This window comes from Anolis sagrei, chromosome 1 (genome assembly GCF_037176765.1).
Source record: "Anolis sagrei isolate rAnoSag1 chromosome 1, rAnoSag1.mat, whole genome shotgun sequence".
In the NCBI taxonomy this organism is placed as follows: Eukaryota; Metazoa; Chordata; class Lepidosauria; order Squamata; family Dactyloidae; genus Anolis; species Anolis sagrei.
The window spans coordinates 114,875,444-114,885,458 of record NC_090021.1 but is presented as its reverse complement, the minus strand read 5'-3'; the positions used below and the strand labels follow the sequence as shown (position 1 = coordinate 114,885,458).

Here is a 10,015-nt window from a genome sequence, read left to right as displayed (position 1 = left end):
CTTATCACGTGAGCCAGCCCCTTACCTTCAGTCTTGCTTACTTTCCGAAGAGGCAAGACGTCTTCTAGCTGTGCTCCAGGTCGGTGTGGAGCACTTTGGGAAGGAGGGGGTCTATTCCTCCTTCCCTGGCGTTCGGAGGAGAGGGGGCTGGAGGCCCGTGATCGGGACGCTCCGGTTGCGTCTGCTCCGGCTTCAGCCTTGGATCGGGGCTGCTCGGCGCGTGGGGGAGAAGGCGCGCCTTAGTGACGCGCGATAGAGGCGTGCGGAGCTTTTGAGGCGGCGCGCTGTAGTTCCGCGGGTCGGGCCGCGCCTTGAAAGCGGCTCGGCCTCGTTAAGCAGCCCTTAGCCGAGTTCTGATGGCGCGGAGCGCGCAAGGGAAAGGCGCGTTCCTTTTGTTGCCGGCGCCATTTTGGATCGAAGTTTTTTCGGCAGTCGCCGCCATTTTGTTTTTTCTGCCGTTTGGGTCGAAGTTTTTCGGCAGTCGCCGCCATTTTGTTTGCCGCCGTTTCGGCATCGTTTGGGGGCAATGGTCGCCATTTTGCTTTTTTAATGACGCAGTTCGCGCTGGGCTAGGCCGGGTGAAAGGCCTTTGCCTGGGAGCTGAGTGTGTTGGCGCGGGGGGTGGTTTAAAATTTTTGTGAAAGTATGAGCCATTTTTGTGAAAGTATGAGCTATTTAACCCCCCCCCCCCCCGCTCACCACATGGGGCATCACGGTGGGAGGTTACACTACCATACCCACCTGAAGGGAATTAAATGAATAAATTAAATAAAGATATGTTGGGTTGTAGGAAAGGAGAGAAGGTTAGCACTCCTTTTGATAAGGAAGGAAGAGGTCCTGGTTGCCTGTACAACACACATACGGTTAAGGCATTGCCACTTACTTTGTGGCATCTAACTAAGTTTTGAGCAGCCGGGAGTCTGTGGTTGCAGGCTGCACACTTCGGGTGGATCATAGAACCAGTATGCACTCCTGCTAGATCATGCAATTAACAGCACACTCCTGCTTGATCATTGGGAACATGAATTGTCAATTGTAGTTAGTAAGCTGCACGAATTTTAGCATATGGTGTCTTTATCAACTCTTGGATTCTATTATCCTGTAAGCAGGATGGGGAGATGGCACATGGTGCCTTTTCCAACTCTTTGATTCTTTGATTCTATTATACTGTAAGCAGGTGAGGGTGGTGGCACTCGGTGCCTCTTCCAACTCTTTGATTCTATGATTCTAAGGCACCATAGGCACCATAGGCTTGAGTCGAGGAATGTTCAACATACATGGAAGCCACATACATGGAAGCCACAGGGTGATGTTAAAATACCAAAGGCTAGAAGGCATAGGGGTGCATCACTGAGAGGTTTGGAACGGCGCAGGGCGTCTCTTCTAACTCTTTGATTCTATGTTTTGGTGGTGCTGGGGGCACTCTCGTATCACGGGTGGGGTTGCCATGGGGGCGTTAGTGCTCTGGATGTGGAGCGGGCTCTCATTGGCATTCTACCCCCTTTTATTTTGTAGGATGCCATCGAAGAAGAACAAGGGGGGCCCTAAGGGGAAGGGTCCCGCGGAGAAGACGGGTCGCAAGCGCCCTTTACGTCACGATGGGTCGTCGTCGGATGAAGATGGGGTGTCTAGGGAAGATTTGGAAGCCCTTCTTCAGCGTGTCAACCAAATAGAGCAAAATAGGGGGGTTGGTTTGGGTGGGGCGGGTTCAGGCTCCACTCGCCGGGCAAGTAAGAAAGAGTTGTTCAAATCTCTGTTGTCCCAGGTTTCTATTATAGAATCGACCTCAGCCGCGGGGGCAGAAAGGGCGGTCCGGCTTCCTGAACAACTGGCAGTTCCGGGGGCTGTGGGGGGCTCTTCTTTGGTGTCTTCGGCTGTGCAGACCATCACCAGCCCCGAAGTTCATCCGTCTGTGCAGGCTTCATCTGGCTCCTCAGCGGCTGCCGTGGCCGGACCCAGTCAGCCCACGGCATTGGCCTCCACGTCCAGTGCTGTGGCCGGGTCCACTCAGTCGGTTGGGTCGAGTATTGCTGCTGTCGATGTAGCAGGGCGTGAGCAGTTGGTGACGGCTGTCCCAGCAGGTACTTACACCACACTCACATCAGCATGTGCCACACTCACATCAGCATCTACTTCTGCCTCACTCACTTGGCCATGGGGCCAGGGGCGGGCTCAATCGGTGGTGGGGACGCAGTCACATGTTGCAGTTGGGATTCCGTCTGAGGGTGGTGTGGACCCCAAGATAGGGGAAAATAAGGATGATGCCAACGCTCAAGTGGTTAAGCCAGTTACTGTCACCTTAGAGTCGGCCAGAACGGGGGAAGCAAACAAATTTTGGGGGACTGCAAAATGGCCTCCACAGGCGACACCTACTGTTAGCCTTTCGGGTTTGGGTTCCCATTTGGCATCGAAAACAATGGAAAAGATATTAAGAAACGAATATGTGGATATCTTTTCTTTATACTTTCGGGATATGGATAAGAAAGAGAAAGAGGAGTTAGATGAAGACAGTAAAGAGAAGATCAAGAAGCGCAAGGTTGAGCAGAATTGGGAGAATTGGCTCCCTTGTTTCACAATGTATGCGAACCTGCTTTCTGATGCTGCCCCGGAAAGGGCTACGGCTTTGTGGCAGTATCAGAATATCATTAATAAAGCTTACGTCAGTGGCCCTCCTAACGCTTGGCTGGAATATGATAGGCGGTTTAGAACCAAGGCGGCTTCCCATCCGGACAAGCGTTGGGATTTAATTGATGATCAAATTTGGATTGAAGTGATGAATCCATCTAGGGCTTCCTCTGCCTTGAAAGCAGATAGTGGGCATACCATTCAGAATAAGGCAGGGCAGCCCTTTCGGCAGGGGGCTCCCCAGCAGCAGCCTCAGCGACAAAAGCCTCTTTGTTGGGAATTTGTTGCTCAGGGAGCCTGTTCACGTAAGGGATGTCGATATGCCCACTCGTGCGCAATTTGTTATGGCACGCACCCGTCCAGAAATTGCCCTAAAGGGAGAGCTGCGAGAGGGAATCCTAGGGACACCCAATTCGTTAAAAAGCCCTCAGGACAGGCCCCAGTTCCAAAAGGGCCCCAGCCCAATTAAGTTAGATCAGTTGAAGGTTTGGTTAGATAGGTACCCGAATAGGGGGTCGGCCAAATACCTATGGGAAGGTTTTTCGGAGGGTTTTCGTATTCCGGCGTTGGGTCCCCGGTTTCAAACTTTATCCCCAAATTTGAAATCTGTTATAGGGATGGAGGAGTTAGTTCAGCGTAAAATAGATAAGGAAGTTTTAGAGGGGAGAGTTTTGGGCCCATTTACGGCGCCACCAACGCCGATGTTGCGGGTATCACCTTTGGGGATAGTACCTAAGAAAACCCTGGGGGAATATCGCCTCATTCATCACTTGTCCTATCCCAAGGGCAGGTCGGTGAATGACGCGATCCCGGATGAGCAATGCTCCGTTCATTACGCATCGTTTGATTCGGCCGTGCAGCTAGTTCGTCAGTTTGGGCTTGGGGCAGAGCTGGCTAAATGCGACATTAAGTCGGCATTTCGTTTGCTTCCCGTTCATCCGGCGGATTTTGAGCTGCTGGGGTTTCAATTCGGGGGTTTTTTCTACATGGACAGAGCACTTCCCATGGGGTGCTCCATTTCCTGTGCGGCCTTTGAGCAATTTAGCACCTTTTTGGATTGGGCCGTTAGGACCAAATCTGGAATGTCTGGAGTCACCCATTATTTGGATGATTTCCTTTTTGTGGGGCGTTCCGGGTCGGGCAACTGCAAGGGGTTGCTCGAGTCATTCCATGGGCTGGCACAGGAGTTAGGAGTTCCCTTGGCGGATGAAAAGACAGAGGGCCCAGCAAAGGTTTTGACTTTTTTGGGGATTGAATTGGATACGGTTCAGCAATATTCCAGGTTGCCCCCTTGTAAAGTGGCAGACTTGACGGGCCGGGTTCAACAGTTTTTGGGCCGTAGAAAGGCCACTTTAAAAGAATTTCAGGAGTTAATTGGCCATTTAAATTTTGCTTGTAGGGTGGTTGCCCCGGGGAGAGCTTTTTTACGTAGGCTCTGTAATGCCATTTCAGGAGTTAAAATGCCCCATCACAGGATTAGGGTTACTCGTTCAGTTAGAGAGGACCTGTCCATTTGGATGGAATTCTTAGAGGGTTTTAATGGAGTTTCATTCTGGAGGCAGGAGTTAAGGCTGCAGGACGCTCTTAAAGTGGCGTCCGATGCTTCAGGGGCAGTTGGTTTTGGGGTGTTTTTTCAGGGACACTGGTGCGCCGAAGTCTGGCCGGACAGTTGGCACACGCAGGGGATTACAGCAGATTTAACGTTTTTGGAATTTTTTCCCATACTTGTTGCTGTTACAGTATGGGTTAAGGCCTTTGCCAATTCGACTGTTCATTTTTGGTGCGATAACCTTGCCACCGTTCAGGTTATCAACACGTTGACTTCCAAATCCAACAGGGTGATGGGGGCGCTCAGGCAATTTACGTTACATTGCTTGAGGCATAACATCTTGTTTAAAGCCTTTCACATAGCGGGAATAGACAATTCTTTGGCTGACGCTCTATCTCGTATGCAGATGGAGCGCTTCAGACAACTCGCGCCCAACGCCGACGTTCATCCACAGCGTATGCCAGGCCATCTTTGGCAGGTTGGAGGGACGAGGCGGTAATGGGTATGGCTTTAGCTTTAGCCCCAAGTTCACGGAAGTCTTACCTGAGGGTGGTGGAGGAGTTTCACGATTTTAGACAGTTTTATCAGTTACCGTCTACAGTACCGATTCCTTACGAACATTTGGCGCAATTCTGTGTGTACTCACGCAGAAGGGGCCTAGCGCCGCACACTATTAAGTCCCAGCTGTCGGCGTTGGCCTACTGGTCAAAAGCGCAGGGTTTTTCGGATCCCACAAACGATTTCCGCCTCCATAAAATCATTGCGGGTTGGGCACGCCAACGGGGTCCATTGCATGATAAAAGGGAACCTTTGTCTCCCACAATTTTGAAGGGATTGAAGGGAACATGGCCCAGGGTGTGTCAGTCCGAGTATGAGCAGCGGTTATTCCACGCGGCGGCCTTGACGGCCTTTTTCGCTGCTCTTCGGATAAGTGAGTTACTTGCCATGTCAAAGAGGGATGTCTCTCAGCGGGCATTGGTGTTGTCGGATATAACACTTACCCACGACACCCTCCAAATTCTAGTACGTTCGTCCAAGACGGACCAGCAAGCCAGGGGCGCTATAGTTACATTAGCCAGATGTAGCGACCCTGAGCTTTGCCCTGTTTCGGCTATGATACAGTTCTTTCAAGTCAGGACTCAGGCGGGAGGATATTTGTTTTGTCATCAGGATTCCACCCCCCTCACAAAATACCAGTTTTGGGCCATAACTGACAGGGCGCTGAAGATGCTGGGGTTGGGTTCTCATAAATTTGGCACTCACTCCTTTCGTATTGGAGCAGCATCTTCGGCAGCGCACTTGGGTTTCAATGAGGAGGCCATCAAATCAATAGGCAGGTGGAAATCGGACGCTTATAGGCGTTATGTTCGCTCGGTACTTGTGTGAGTTTGTTGTTTCTTTTTCAGAGTTTGCCAGGCTGGCGCATAGATGGAGAATCCTTGTTTGTGGGCATAGCTATGTCCACTCGGCGGAGAGATACGCCAGGAACTCGTCCTTTGGCCAGCATCTGGGTTGCGCTTCCACTGCATTGGTCGAGTGGAAGGGTGTTCGGGGCCTTCGTTGGGACGGTTTGGTTCCCTTGTTGTTCCAGGACAGGAGCAGGCCCACTCCTGATGTTTTGGTGCTCCATATTGGAGGTAACGATCTTGGCCTGCTTAACGGCAGGGCCTTGTATCTTCAAGCCCGTGCTGACATTTTGAAGATCTGGCAGGCATGGCCCCGGGTTCACATCGCTTGGTCGGCCATCATTCCACGCCTTCGGTGGCCAGGAGGTGGTGATGTCAGGAAGCTCGAGAAGGCCAGAAAGCGTGTGAACCGGGCCATGCGCACGGCTTTAGCACGGGGCAGGGGGTCTTACATTCCACATAAGGACATTACGCATGACAAAACACAGTTTTACCGTTCTGATGGGGTTCATTTAACAGATTTGGGTAACGCACACTTTTTAGCTGATTTGCAGTTAGGCATTCAGGAAGTTTTAAGGGGCTTGGTGGGGGATGGGGGCGAAATGGACATTTGCCCCCAATCTGTGGCATAAATAGTTCAGGAAAACACTGACATGGAGGTATACACATGGCACCCATTACGGGTGGGGGGCACTGTACAACAAACACTCACCTAGAAGTCAACAAATGGGTGAGGGGACATCAATTGGCCCAGTAAAGAGAGAAGCTGATATCAATAAGCGGACACAGGCTTCTCCAGACTTTTACCTTCAGGTTGCCCGGTTGGGGATCCAGGGCACACTGACATCACACACTCAGTAGCTGGGGACGATGCCTCAGCTTGCCACCAAGTTCCTTGACACTTAGTTTAGTTCAGGTAAAGTTAAATAGGTAACATTCAATAAAAGTTGCCCAATTCGAATCCATACTTTTGTTGTCTGTCTCGTTATTTCACGGGTTAAGGGGCAATTAGCACTGTGGCCAAATCTGCCTTCTCAAGAACAGGAGTAGTTGGTGCACAAGTTTTAATTGTACAAAGGCCCTCCCGACCACCTCTGACCCCTGGGCCTCCAGATTCAGAGCTGAGTCCAGGAGAACCCCAAACTGTGGGCCTGTGTCTTCAAGGGGAGTATAACCCCATTCAAAGACCTGATGAAACAAAAGGATCTTCACTTTTCTACAAAAAGATAACAAGGAAGACACCCAGCAATACTAAAATATTAATTATAATACTACATATAATATATAATGACAATACTGCTTTATTATTGTATATTTTATATTTTAAGTTGCATTGTAATGTTTTTAATTGTGAGCAGCTTTGAGTCTCTGCATGGAGAGAAAAAATAGGATGCAAAATAAATAAATAAATAAATAACTTCTACATTTGAAGTCCAAAACACCAGGAGGGCCGAAGTTTGCTCATGCCTGATCTACACTGTAGAATTAATGCAGTTTGACACCACTATGACGGCTACAAAATCCTGGAATTTGCAGTTTGGTATACTCCTCAGCAAAGGAGGCTCAAGACAACAAATCCCACGATTTCTTGAGCCGCAGAAGTGGTACTGAACCACATTAATTGTAGAAGCAGCCCAATGCCTTGTCAAACTACAACTCCCAGGGATCCACAGCCTTGAACTATGGAAGTTAAAGTGCATTAATTTCCCAGTGCAGATGCACCCCCTAGTTTCATCTCCCATCCTTTTTTAAAGACATCTCCCATCATCCCCAGAGTGTTTTGGGGATGAAAGGAGTTGCAATCCATCACCTTTGGAAAGCTCAAGGAATCACTCTGCACATGCTCAGAGGCACCTAGCAATTCAAAGAACCTTTGCCCACAAAACCTCTCCTCTTGCAGGCCTCTGGTCCTAATCTCAGGCTCCTGCCTCTCACGTTTTCTCCTCTAAACAACAAACAGGAGCTCCTTTTGGTCACTCTGCTGGCGACGGTAGCTACTCCTTGGCTTCCCCCTCCCCCTGAGGAGGAGGCATGTGACACAAACTTAAACTTAGTATGGAGCTGGGAGCCTGCAGAGCCATAGCCAAGAATCTGGTGGATGCTGCAGGGAGAGAGAGAGGGGGGAGAGTTTGTCTCCCTTCCTGCTGCTTCCCCACCTTTCTCTCTCTCTGCCTCTGTTTCTTTTGCTGCTGCTGCTGCTCCTGCCTTGCTGCTTCCTCCGATATGTTGGAGCATGGAGAATCCAAAAAAAGAAGTGCATTGCTGCAGAGTGAAGGAACAAAGTAAATCTGAAGTGATGTTTACCACTTTTTGTTTGTTCTTTCCCCTCACCTTCGAATGTGCCCCTGATCCCTCCTTTCCTTCAGTTGCAAGTTTCCCTTAGAAATAGGAGGAGGAGGAGGAGGAAGCCTGGCCTCTTCTGCACCTACCAGAGTGCTGCCTGGTGCAGCACTTCTTGGGGGGGGGGGGGCACCCTTGCGCATGCACATGCACTCCTTCCCTCCCTCTCCCTATCTGAGGCTTACAGTATAACATCTTTCTGAGGAGGGAGGGGGAAGGGAGGGGGAAGTGTTTTTGGGTTTTTTTGTGAGTGAAGGACATAGATTGCTTGGGGTAGTGTCTTGTGGCCAAATTTGGGGTCAATTCTCCCAGAGGTTTCTGAGTTCTGTTAATCCCACAAACGAACATTACATTTTTATTTATATTTACATTTAACTCCCTTGGTCTATCTTTTTCCCATCGATACCTCTACCCAAACAGGTTTTGGAAGGTCCTAAATCAAAAACTTGCAAGATCATTTGCCAAAAGCAAAGAGGGTGGGAGGGGGATATGTGTTCACAATACAAATAGAAATTCCTGTGTCAAGCAGCTTGCAGTTCTTTAGGGAAAAACATCTTCGTGATTGCGTATCTCCAGGCATGGGCTTCAAAACTGATATAAATATGTTTAATGCTAGGCACCTATTTCAAATTTTAACAGGGATTGTGACCTATATGACAGAGGAAACAGAGAATGTTGGCAGATGTTAAGCAATATGCAAGAATTAAAAATATTACTTGTGTATTTCAGTATTTATTTCCCTTTCTCCTTTCTTTGTTTTTGGGTAGAAGCTACCTCAAGAAGGATAACATTTAGAGAGGGCACACCTCTTCATATTTCAGATCACATGTAATTATTCGCTGGTCTCAGATCTAAATAAGTGACATATAGATAATGGTTTCATCAAGTTTGATAATATTTGTTCACTATGTGACACAACAAAGAGTAATTATTTTACAATATATGACTTTCCGCTGCTAATTGTGCATTTACTGAAATGCCCACTTCTGAAGTTGGCCATGACTCAGCTCTCATAGTGAAATGTATTGACCTTTCCCACCTAGACTTGAATGTTTTGATAGCCTATTTCTGTTCTGAAACCAATATAAAAAAGTATTATTTTTGTGAAATACTGGGTTTTGTGTCAATTTATGGCAACCCAATGAATTTCATAAGGGTTTCTTAGACAAGGAACACTCAAAACTGGCTTGCCAGTCCCTTCCTTTGAAATACAATCTACAGCAACTAGAATTCATTGGTAGTTGCACATCTGAGTATTAACTAGGATTGACCCTGCTTACCCCCAAGATCAGATGGCATGTTGTGCTTTAAGGGTGTGAGCATAACTTGTACTTAATCTTTCTTTAGTAGTTAACCTTTTATAGTACTCTATTGTTTATAGCTTTTGTACTGTAATTCTTCCCCAAACAGCAAGATTCAGGGTGTATCATTTTACCCTTCACTCATACATTCATTCCAACCAGACTAAGCATCCTTAACAGAATATCATATTAGTTTTTAATCTTCTGAACTGTTCTGAATCTCTGTTCTGAGAGAAAGGTGTGATGTGACTCTACAGTTAGAATTATAGATATTTATTTATTAAATTGTTTTTGAAATATTTATATTGCCCCTTTTATCTGGAGATAGCAGGGCAGTTTATAACAAAATCAGTTCAAAATAATAAATAATTACAAAAGTCTAAAGGGATTTAATATAAATTAAATAGCTTTTTAAGTAAAGCAATTTAAAACCAGTTTAAACAATTTTGAATGACATAACTATAAAACATGGATAGCCTGAAGAAAATCAATTTAGCCAAAAGACTTTAATAAAAAGCCACGTTTTAACACATAATCAAAATTACTGCAATGCTGACATCAATCAGCCTTCCAGGGAGAGAGAATTCCACAACTGGAGGACCCCAGAAAAAAAAAATATCCCATGCCCTCCCAGAACACATTCCCACTATTGATGGGCACATAGAAGATTGCGCCTCAAATACATCTCAGTTCCTAGACAGTCATATACAGAGAGAAGGTGAGCTCCCTCCTGTCTCAGAGTGATGAGGGTTTAGTCACTCTAATCCAGGCCATTGAACCATCTAGACCAGTAG

General features: G+C 47.5%; 1 non-coding gene across 1 annotated transcript; it reads left to right on the top strand.

Moving 5' to 3' along the window:
- The first annotated feature begins 781 nt into the window (after positions 1–781).
- LOC137095980 (U6atac minor spliceosomal RNA) lies at positions 782–906 on the top strand. The gene has a single exon (XR_010909117.1). It is a non-coding gene; the product is annotated as a U6atac minor spliceosomal RNA (small nuclear RNA).
- The last annotated feature ends 9,109 nt before the right edge of the window (positions 907–10,015 follow it).